The 12,594-nt window shown below is 38.5% G+C and overlaps 1 protein-coding gene across 2 annotated transcripts in view; it reads right to left on the minus strand.

Moving 5' to 3' along the window:
• LHFPL6 (LHFPL tetraspan subfamily member 6) overlaps positions 1-12,594 on the minus strand; it is a 258,381-nt gene that overhangs the window by 157,599 nt on the left and 88,188 nt on the right. The gene's annotated exons all lie outside the window — the stretch shown is intronic.

Raw genomic sequence — 12,594 nt, forward strand, 5'->3', positions numbered from 1 at the left:
ACTGAGGAAAATGTAACAAGCTAGGAGTCATAGGAATTAGTGAAAAATAAGTTCTTTACAGAAATGGAAATGGATAATTTTGGGAGGAAAGGTTAAGCAAAACAAAGTAAAACAGACAAACAAAAATAGTCAAAGAGAACGACTGCAATTTGAAATACACAATTTAAACCTGAAATTAAATTATTGGTACCCTTGATTATTATTTAAAAAATATTTCTCATAATGTTCACTTATTATTTTAAAAATATTTCTCATAATGTTCGCTTACCTGCCCTAATGGAAGCCAAACTCCTGACACAGGTGTTGGTAAAAAAGGAAAGACGTTTATTCAAGTGTCCACATCTCGAGAAGATGGGGGGTTTTTCCAGTCCTCAAAAACCCATCTTCAGATCTCAATGCAGACAGGTTTTTATGAAGGCAAGGGAAAGCAAAACAAGGAGACAGGGAAATGGGCTGTGGACATGCAGGCAGTGTCATTGCTGGTCCGTATATGGATTCTCATGGTCAGCGTCCATAGTTGGCCATCTGGTTGAATTCCTGTGTCTGGGCAGTCTGTGTTAGCAAGGGCCTTGAAGGCTGCTCCTTGGGTTGACACAGGAACTGAAACTCCTGAATTGTAAAGTATATTTAAAAACTTTTAACATGGAAGCTATAGCTTCAAGAGAACAATACAGTAAAACCTTGATAAATGGACTAATTCGGGTGAGGGGGTGTTCATTGAAGCTAAAAGCCCGTTATATAATAAAGTAGGTTTTCCAAATGTGTATGTTAAAAAATTGACAAATTCATTCGTTTACCTGTTTTTACTTATGCAGACCTGTTTGTATAATTAAAATTAAATATGTATGAAAAGTTTAATTTCAGATAAGTTTTCTATATGTATTACAGTAAATTTTAAATTTATACTGAATAGGTCTAGTAAATGTGTGAATTCATGTCACCACAAGTAAACAAATGCACATGGCTGGAGCATGGCTTAGTGTACATCAGAACATCAGCTGGCATGAGTTAAAACTGCTTCAGAAAGCCATGCCACACGACAACAGAACCAATCACTGGGCTCAATTTGGTGTGATCACATGCTAATCACTCATGGAACATTGTTTATGAGCAGTGACTGCGATTTAAATATGTAGACTATAGTTGTAGGTATGTAATATTTATATGTACTGTAGGAAGTGGGCCTCTGTGATCCATCTTCAGCATAGTCAACTTTTAAAAATATATTTTATTGATTTTTTACAGAGAGGAAGAGAGAAGGACAGAGAGTTAGAAACATCGGTGAGAGAGAAACATCGATTAGCTGCCTCCTGCACACCTCCTACTGGGGATGTGCCCACAACCAAGGTACATGCCCTTGACTGGAATCGAACCTGGGACCCTTCAGTCCGCAGGCCGACGCTCTAACCACTGAGTCAAACTGGTTAGGGCGCAACTTTTAATGGAAATGGTTACTGAATCTCCCCAGGGCAAGCAGGATGTAGGGAGGAGGAAAGAGGATATAAGAACAAAGAACTGTGTATGTGAGCCAGCATCACGGTGGAAAACCCCAAGGCACCCAAGACAAAACACCTCACGCTGCCTCAACTAGACAGGGGGAGGTGGAGACAACTAGAAGAAAACCTCAGTCTAATTTTTTAAATGGCCCAATGCAAGACAATAAGACCTAGGCAACGTATGAGAAAAACTATTAACCCCATAGTACTCAGCCAATGAAGGACCAGAGGTGGGACTCTTAGGGATAAATAGCCTGTGATCGCTACTCTGTGTGTGCCTGTTCAATCTGATGGACACATGCTCTTGCAAGAATGTATTAAAAGTCTGATAAGTAAATAAACTACAGTGTTTTTTCCAATATATGGCCTTTTTGCTAAAATTTGTTAAAAATAACAGTGAATTAATTTTTTTAAAAAACCCATTAATTTAATTATAAGCAAATCTTGGTTAAAAGCATTTTAAAATTAACAGGGTGTTCATTTTCACATATGACATATAGACTAGAAATTTTGTCCATTAAATCCAAAGTCCACTAAATCAAGGTCTGCAAAATTGAGGGTTTACTGTATCAGGTTAGAGTAACAGTCTGAGTTTAACATTTACTAAGATTACTATGGGTAGCTTTATATGAGTGTACTATATTCATTCCCTGCTATGATATATTATTTCAAATATGCAGAAAGTAATGAATTTATATAATTAGCATTTCTATATCTACTTCCCAAATTATCAAATCTTAATATCTTACCAAATTTGTTTATTTTTAAAAATAATACATCATCATTCTTGATTGACAATTTACAAATAAGAATGAACTGTAAGGCATGAAACATATACTTAACATATTTCCTCTCACTTCCCACAGGCTTTGCTGTTTGTTCTTATCCTCTATCAACTGATTAATGTTGGTTAAAAAAAAAAAAATCACCATCCATGATGGAAGGAGCGGAGACTGAACTTTTTAGAACTAGCATGATGTTATAAATAATTACTGAAATTTTGCTTTATGAAAAATGAATAATCTCAAGCCATATTATTTTCTTTCTGTAAAAACTTCCAGACATTTATAAAGAAAGGGAAAAGGTTAGGAAGAAAATAAAAAGCTACTTTTTTTCTCTGAACTTTAGTAATATTTTAGAATGATTTATCAATTTAAAGTCTAGTTTGATCTGGATCAAGAGTTTTACAGTCATTCCCCCTTTTCCATGGTTTCACTTTCAGTGGTTTCAATTATCAGTAGTCAACAGTCCAAACATATATATAATAATAAAAGAATAATATGCTAATTAGACTGGACAGCTGAATGACCTTCCAATCATCCTTCTGGACGAAGCCAGGGCTTCGAGGGCCGAGGCAGCTGCCATGGCTGCGAGAGCCAAACCCCTGGCACGAATTACATGCATTGGGCCTCTAGTTAAATAGAAAATTCCAGAAATAAACAATTCATGGTTTTAAATTATGCACTATTCTGAGTATCATGATGAAATCTCACACCATGGCACTCTGTCCCACCGACCTGGAATGTGAATCATCACTTTGTCCGGCTTCTCTACTCTGTATATACTCTCTGCCCATTAGTTACTTAGTAGCCATCTCAGTTATCAAATCAGTTATCAGAGGGGTGGGGGGAGTGGTGAGAGAAAGAAACCACATTCCCATAACTTTTATTACAGTATATTATTATAATTATTCTATTTTATAACTAGTTATTGTTAATTTATTACCATGCCTAATTAAGAAATTAAACTTTATCATAGGTAGGTATATATAAAATCATTATATATAGGGTTCAGTACTCCCCAATGTTCCAGGTATCCACAGGGGATCTTGTTGATAAGAGTAGAGTACTGTACTGAAAAGGTAGATTTGCTATCTATTTTTCCATCGTGTAAGATTTTGCCTGCTGTTAGGTATCTACCTCATGGAACAAAAATAGGTGCAGCACTGTCTTTGAGAATGCTTTTTGATGATAGCAATGACATAAGATCTCTTCCCGTACCCTCCAATGGGACTGCCTATTATCCCCTCAGGACTTTCCAGGACTTTCTGCCTCACCCAACCCAGCCAATGCCTGTGGCTTCTCTGAGAGTGTCCTTCTCCAGAAAAGTGGTTCTCAAGATTCCCTGAGACCACCTATTAGCACCTACTGTTTTCTGGTCCTGAAATGCGATGAGCAGTTAAAATGCCATTTATTTGAAAATGTAATAACTTTAAGGAACAGTTCAATTTTTAAATATTATCTATGATTTCAACAACTTCCCAATCCTTTCCTTCTCCTTCATGCTTAATAACCAGTCTTCAAGTTATCTCCTATTTCATCCTAACTCTACAGCCCTGCTTGTGTGGCATCTGTTTCGTTGACTAAAAATCAAGTAATAACTTTCATTCCTTCCTTTCATAGTATGTAAAATATATAAGAATGAAAGTCAGATTTCTCTCTCAGTCATCTCTGTCACAAAATGACTGAGCCGATACTATCCCCTTGTTTATTTTAGTCCGTGAAGTTGTTTTGGGAAATATCTGTATCTTCAGACTGCTCTTCAATTCTAAAAACAGAACAGCTTGACTGGGCCTGGGATGTTTGGAATCTGGAAGGAGATAAAATAAGAATCCAGGCAGTCTTCTAGCCAGTTTTGTTTTATGGACCATCCCTTCCCCTTCGAAGGTTTGGATAGCTGGCAGGGGCTGGAAAGGCCCACTCAGTCATGTGCTACATTGTTCTGCCTTTCATTTCTGTTCTATTGATTGGCCACTAGAAAGGCCAGTTATCCAGACCAATAGCCAAAATGTGCTGGGTGTTTTTAAAAAGGAAATGTCCTCACCATTTTCTGGTCTTGCCCTCCCCTAATTCTATTTCCTTCCTTTAGAATAGTTCAAAGGGCCTTGTCAGAATGGCTATCATCAACAAATAACATGTGCTTCGAGTATGTGGAGAAAAGGGAACCCTTGTGCAATGTTGATGGGAATGCAGACTGGTGCAGCCACTGTGGAAACCAGTATGGAGTTATCTCAAAAAATTTAAAATGGAACTGCCTTATGACCCAGCAATTCAATTTCTTGGAATATATCAAAAGAAACCCGAAACAGTAATTCAAAAGAATATAAGCACTCCTACATTAATTGCAGCATTATTTACAATAGCCAAGCTATGGAAGCAGCCCATGTGCCCATCAGCAGATAAGTGGATAAAAAAGCTGTGGTACATCTACACAATGGAATACTACACTGCTGTAAAAAAGAAGGAAATATCACCCTTTTCAACAACATAGATGGACCTGGAGATTATTATGCTAACTAAAATAAGCCAGTCAGAGAAATACAAGTACCATATGATTTCAAATTATACCTGGAATCTAATGAATAAAATAAACTAACAAAATGGAAACCGACTCATGGATAGAGAAAACAGACTGACAGTTGTCAGAGGGGAGAGGATTGGGGACTGGACAAGAAGGGTGAAGGGATTAAGCAAAGCAAAATAAAAAAGAAAGATTCATGGACACAGACTTCAATATGGTGATTGCCAGAGGGAAGAGGGATGGGGGAGGTAGTAGAGGGTCAAGGGGCAATAAATGGTGATGGAAGGAGACTTGACTTGGGGTAGTAAACACAATAAAATACACAGATGACATATTGTAGAATCGTATACCTGAAACCCATATAATTTTATTAACCAATGTCACTCCCCAAAATTCAATAAGACAAGATCTAAACCCAGGCCTTTATGATCACAACACATATATGAGCCTTGTTAGTTCACATAATGCCTTTCTTCAAACACACTCAAGAAGTATTTACTATGTATTATATGATCCTGACTGTCCTAGGACATTATGGAATAAATAATATGTAAAATTTAGACCCTGATATCAATAGCTTTAATCGGAATATATTCCATTTTTTCTAAGTCAGAGTCAGTAATCATAAAAAAATTGGGGAGGAAGGACAGGGGGAGGTACAGAGAAAAATACAATTAACATGTTAGAAAAAGAAGATCTTGAACTGTTGGAGACATGGGAAACATCATGGAAAAGGGCTAATTAAGTCAACTTCTTAATGGACTTATCATTTTATCGACATTCACCTTGCCCCTTTACCTTCTTTCATAGAAGATTCAATGTTAGAGTGGGAGTCCTCCAAAAGCAACTGCAGCTCAGTCCTATCATTACACAGATGAGGGCCCTCCAGCCGAAAGAGTAAGCAACTCAATAAAGTTTACCCACTTAAAGAGGGTCAAACTTGGACGTTGGACTTGTTCCTTGTCAAATTTTATGCTTCTTCCACATGCTATGGTGCCAAAACATTCTTAACATTCATTAAGTCATTCTTCAAGAAATATTAAATCTCAAGTGTGTTCTAGAGACTGAGGTAGATACTGGGGAAATAATAGGGAAAATGCTAGGTGTGATCCCTGCCTTGCAGAGATTATATTTTGGTAAAGATCCCCCCTATAGCTAATAATAAAAGCATAGAATAGAGCCACAGAACATTTATTTCTCCTTCCTGAAGTGTAAGTGATGATTAGTTCTGTGAATACGTCTTTTCTTCATACAACTGTTTCCTTTTAACTTTCTGAATTCCATAACTACCATCTATACTAGAGGAAGGTGAGAAAGAATTGTTTAGGTAAGTGGTTCTAATGCTTTAGAATCATTTGTAAGACTCGTTAAAAGACAGATTGCCAAGGTCAACCCCAGAGTTTGTGATACAGAATAGGTCAGGGCTGGGCCCCAAGGATTTGCATTTCTAACGATTTCCTGATGATGCTGATGCTGGTGTGAGGACCACACTATGAGAACCACTGGTTTAGATCATCCCCAGAATGATCAGGCTCCTACGTGAAACTGAGAACAGAGTAGATGGCTCATATCATCTCTTACTGATGGTGATGAGGCCAACTGTTCCGATTTTACACATGAGGAAGCTGAAGCAAGTGAAAAATTAATGGCTCGTCCAGTAACGGCTGTATTTCTCCTGACTGGTAATGAATGCAAAAGGTCGGCTTTCTCCAAGCAAAATTAAAAAGGTGTACAAAAACTAACACTTAGATCTTATGGATATCCAAGGAATATTCCTCTCTTTCTCAGTATGAGAACCATTAAAAAACAAACTGATGAACCCATTCTTTTCAACCTGATTCTTGAAATCTAACAATTAATCTTTGTAATCCCTACTCCCAGTGGTTACACTCATTTTGGTGAGAAGCTGAGTGATTAGAAGAATCATTTAGACTGAGGGCCAGAAGACCCACATTCTGGCCCAGGTGTAGGCACTGGGTATTTAAACTGGCCAAATTAAGGGAACTGGTTTCATTCCTTCATCTGTGAACTGAATGATTGGAAAGATGACGTCTACAATCTTATCAAGCTCCAGTATTTTGCATTTCTCTCTTGTTTCCCTGGTTATGAATGGACTAAAAGGAAGGGTGGAGCCACAAGTGACAAAGCTCTAAGTGTCAGAGTCTCTTCTGAAAACAGAGACTGAGAGAGAGCCTCATCATCTCGCAGCTGCACCTGCAGGTCAGCAGGGCAATGACTGAAAGTCTCTCCTCTTGAAGCTGATCAGTTTTCTCACTGTTGACACTGATGAAGGAACGTGCTCTGGTCCCCTGGCAGCACATTTGTACCTGCTCTAAAAAGCAGGTTATTGTTGTGATCCAGTTACAAACAGGAATCACAAGAACCTACGTAGGAACGCCATGCTACATGCGAAAATAACAGTTACCAAAGAAACGCGAGCCACAAAACCCACCTGAGTAGCTCCTTATTATTCAGTCAAGGTTAACTGAATGCCAAGGGATGGGAGAGGAAAAGGTAGAAGGCTTGCCAACTCAGCAGAGTTGAGTTTCAAAACCAGCAGCAAAGCACCAACTTAAATGTAAATGCATTTCTGCACTTACTCAGAAAAGAATTTAATATCCCTAAGCTGCAGAAGCCAACCAAGGACACAACTGATTGATGTAAATGTTTTTATTTCCAGCCAACCAAAAACCAGAGGAAAGACAGTGACCAGCTAAAGGATAGGGACTCCTATCCCCCATGTATCATCCCATATTAGAATCAAGCTCAAAGAACTTGTAAGATGAACATGTGAGTTTTCTGGGCATTTGCAGGAATAGACCAAATCAGCAAATAACTGCCAAACCCGTCCTACGCATTCCTTTTAGGGCCATCTGGGCACTGCTGTTGAACTTCATTCATTTGATCCTGATGAGACCTGCATCCCCTTTAAATGGAGTGGTGCTCTTCTAACAGCTCTTCCTACTTCTCCTGCAAAGAATCCCATTCCATTTTACACCTGGTGGTTTTCTGACACAGTACAGTCCCTGCCTGTTAGCTCCACTTATGGAACAAAACAATCCAAACCATGGATAAGCCTGTTGCCTTCAAGAAGTGATGCGCCTTAACTTCTGCAGCCACTTCAGACTTTCCCTACTTTTCCGTCAAGAGTCCAGGATTTTTTCAGAAAGCAAAATAGAGCTTGAAGCACACAAAGCTATAAATCAGCTGCAGGAAACAAGGTCATGCATTTAACAGCACATGATCCAAAGGCAAGTGCCAAATTGGCCATTAGTCACTTGAATTGACATAATATGTACCTGGGCTGACATTTTTTTTAAATTTTTTTTTTTTTTTATCATTTGCCCTTATTGCCTTCTCCTTCCTGGGAAGTTCCTTCCAACTTAACAGCTTCCCAAATGCTTTCCTTTGTTTGATAATCATTTGAAGGCACTGCTTTAAAAATCATCTTACTTCCTTTCTATTTTATCTCTGTCCTACAGAACAGCGAAGCAGCTCCGAGCTATGTGTGCTGAAGCAGGTGATTAACACTAGATTGCCCAAGGAAGTCATTTTGACTGCTTTTTAATTTCAATTAGAAAAACAATTATGTATATAAGGACACAATGTCTTAGAGTTTTGTGACTTTTTGTACAACATATAAATGCGTTTATTAATAATTGTAGTTACCTCCCCCTCCTTCATTTCCGGTATATATATATGTGTTATACCTATATTGCCCAAAAGCAGTCATTTTGACTGCTTGGGAAATTTTAGACTCTTATTATTGAATTGAGTAAATTTCTTATATGACCAGTTCGGCTCTGTATTGAAATAACAGTTTTCATTTTTTTTCGATTACCGTCACATGATAACATACAAGTACATGATAAATTGTCGATACTTGATAAGTTGCAGTTGCTCAGTAAGCTAAACTAGTACTTGTTATTCGAATCTTTATGCAGTGATACTTGTTCTAATAAGTTGTTTATTTTATTTCTTTTGCACCCTAAATTCATGAAAGAAATGTCGAATAGAAGTGAGTTATTGGAAAAGCTAAGGAACATAAGTGAAGAGTGCTCCGATATTATTCTTTCACAATGCAGTCATTTTGACTGCTTTTGGGCAATATAGGTATATACTAAATTTCAGTCTTTCTAGTGTTAACTTGCTCACAGATTGCCCCTCAATGCATCAGTATTGTCTTCTTAGCCACACCACAAGTGAGTGGTGATGAAGGAAGGGAGAGACACAAATTGAAGGAATTGCTGAAATAAAAAGCATTATTAACTGAGAGGGGAGACCAATAATACAAAACATTCGCTTTCATAAAATAATTACTAAGGAGAGAAAAAACTAGATTGAGTAAAGTTTTATATAAATCCATACCTCAAAAGTTATAGATAATTACAGTATACCCTTCTCTTTACTCATGCTAATATGTTTAAACTGAATTTCAACCAAGAATTTTTCAAAATGTTTTGCAACCTAGCATATCCTAAAAGGTATAAGACTGTGGAGGCTAATTACGAGTTCCTATAGTCTAATCCTTCTGGAATGGTCTCCTAGCCGAATTCCCAGGAGCTCTGCATTTGGTATCTGGGCAGACAAAGCCCTTCAGCAGCAGCAACAAAAATCTAACTATGCCACACTTCCAGCAGTCTCTAGGAAATGAATGCAAAATATTTGTCTCCTGGCAAAGGATCCATTCCCCTGAAAATGAAGTAATTTATTTGGAGGCCATCCTGCCTTCTGCCGTGCCAGCTTCAAATACCAGACAGCACATGACTTATCATCCCACCCCGCACAGGCATCCTACTGTTGAGCCTGAACAGCACACAGCTGGATTTTGCTGGGTAACAAATCTTTAGAGAGCCACATCTACCATGCTGGAGATTATCATAATTGATATCTATATGTTCATCATTTGCAGATAAAAGGTAACAAATGAACATGCAGACTTCCCATAAGTCTCACTAGTGTTGAGGAACCTTTAAACACAGCCAGGCCATTCTTTAAGAGAGCAACAAGGATGACCTGGATGTTAATGAACAGACTGATGAATATATAAAGCAGGAATTATCAGGTTCTAAAAGAAAACTCATTTGAGCTAAGACACTGACATGCTAGACACTATGCTTCAGGCACCTGACCTCTGTAAGCCTCAATTAATTGAACAGTAAAATTGAAGAAAAAAAAAATCTTGACAAAAATTAGATGTTGGATTTAATTTCTGTGATGAGTTTTCCAGAGTAATTTACAATTCCAAAGACGACAATCAAAACACAAAGCAAACATCAAAAGTGCCAGCACAAGAGTGAGTTGTATCACTTTAGCTGTCAAACAAATTATACAAAGTCCCTTAAAGTCAGCCTGTGTAGCATTCTATTAATGTAAAGCACACTACATAACAACATCAATTTAAATATTTTATATTGGAAATGTAGTGTGCTATGTAGTTTTAAGGAGAGAAGGAGGTTTAAATTTTTTTTTATCTCCCTACATAATAACACCTTTTCCTAGAAATTTCTTTAAAGAAAACCTGCTATGGCTAGGTTACATTCTCCACCTCTTCCATTCCACCTGTCCAGCTTTAGGTGAGGCTGTAGCATTGTCCCTAGCTCAGGCTGCTAAAATAACCTATTAACTGGACTTCCAATCTGCAGGGCATCCGTTCCTTCGTCCAATTCACTAAGCACACCACTCCTTCCAGGTGATTTTTGTACAGTGAAAATATAATAAGGTCACTCCCTGCTTCATTAAATTTTCTACTTTCAGAATAAAGTTTAGAGTACTAAAATTCAGAGTCCTCCATGATTTGACTTCACTCAGTAAATCCCTCATCACATGTTTGTTGAATTAAACTATATTAGAACTTCCTTGTTAATAACAATAATGCAAACAGAGTTAGTTTTCCCAGATGCTTAAAGTATTAAGGAGCCAATATTGCAGATCCTCACCAACTTATTTTCTGGTAAAAGAAAGTTATGGGACACTCTGGCTATAGTCCCAGTAGTGTTTCCAAATACTGCATCAGTCTTTTTGTATTTTTAAACAACTTATATTTTGAATGTTTTATGGAAGCCTTCTACTTGAAATAGCCCTGTAGAAAATCCTTCTGAGTGCTAAGGATTCTCTTATAATGTATATTTTCTGTTTTTTAACTTCTCATTTTCATAAGTTTTCTGAATCTTTCTAAAACTTTCTGATACCTCACATTGGACCAACCTATAAGGAATTTCAGGGATGGGAAAATTCTAAAGGTCAAGCCAGCCTGGTATTTAGTTGAGTCCTTCTGCAATCGTGTTTCTCAGCTTTGGGATACATCAGAATCACCTAGAGAGCTTTTAAAAAATGCATGCTTGGGCACCCCACCTTTAATGAATCAGAATCTTCAGATATGAGGCCCGAACAGTTGTGTTTACTGATGCTCCCTGAAGTTAGAAAATGATGAGCAGTATCCGGACCATGATATAACATCCAGCAGAATCAAAGTTTACTTGATGTCAATATGAAAATGAACTAATAAGCAAAGTTGCTGCTTGGAAAATGAGAGCAATGGTATGTAAAAAACTATTTGAAGTAAGTAAATATTTTAAAACATTGGTTTATTTCTAATTATCTTGCTTCATGCTATCAAAACTAGCCAGATTTTACATAATCCTAAAACTATGTCTACACATGCTAAGAGCATAGTACAGCTAACTACATTATCAATTCATGTACATAAAAAGCTATTAAAAGAAAACTGGATTTGGAGTTCAAACTGGACTTTTTAAAATACTCTAACATAACCAGGTTCTATCTAATTCCTTTCAAACCCACAATAATAACAAAAAGCAATCTACTCATAAGACAAAACGCTTACTTTAAAATAATCAAACCTTTCTAATTTTTTCAACACCATTTATTGAATAGACTATCTTTATTCCATTGTATGTTTTTGCCTCCTTTGTCAAATATTAAAGGCGTGGGTTGGACAGATACATACAAAAAAAAAACTAAACAACCTTCTTACACTGCAAATATGAATAAATTCAAAATGGATTAGAGACTTAAATAAAAGACTTGAAACCATGCCCTGGCCGGTTTGGCTCAGTGGATAGAGTGTCAGCCTGCAGACTCAAGGGTCCCAGGTTCGATTCCGGTCAAGGGCATGTACCTTGGTTGCAGGCACATTCCCAATAGGGAGTGTGCAGGAGGCAGCTGATCGATGTTTCTCTCTCATTGATGTTTTTAACTCTCTATCCCCCTCCCTTCTTCTCTGTAAAATATCAATTATATATATATACTAGGGGCCCGGTGCACGAAATTCGTGCACTGGGTGTGGTGGGGGGGGAGTGTCCCTCAGCCCAGCCTGCCCCCTCTCACATACTGGGAGCCCTCAGGCGTTGACCCCCATCACCCTCCAATCGCAGGATCGGCCCCTTGCCCAGGCCTGACGCCTCTGGCTGAGGTGTCTGGCCCAGGCAGCGGGGACCCGCAGCTGCAGCAGCCCCACGATCGTGGGCTTCACTTTAGGCCCAGGCAAGGGACCCCTAGCTCCTGGGACTGCCAGCTTCGACCGTGCCCAGCTCCCATCGCTGGCTCCACCCCTACTTCCTGCCATCACTGGCCAGGGCAGAAAAGGCACCTGATTCTCCGATCATGGCTGGGGGGGCAGGGCAAAGGCGGCCCCAGGGCCGCCTTTGCCCTGCCCCCCAGCTCTTAGCTCCCCGCTGGGTTTCCGATCACTGTCAGTGGCAGGGGGCTTCTTCCTGCTTTCCCATTCACCTCCTTGCATTGTGCCTACATATGCAAATTAACCGCCATCTTGTTG

The sequence above is a fragment of the Myotis daubentonii genome, chromosome 2 (genome assembly GCF_963259705.1).
Source record: "Myotis daubentonii chromosome 2, mMyoDau2.1, whole genome shotgun sequence".
NCBI lineage: Eukaryota > Metazoa > Chordata > Mammalia > Chiroptera > Vespertilionidae > Myotis > Myotis daubentonii.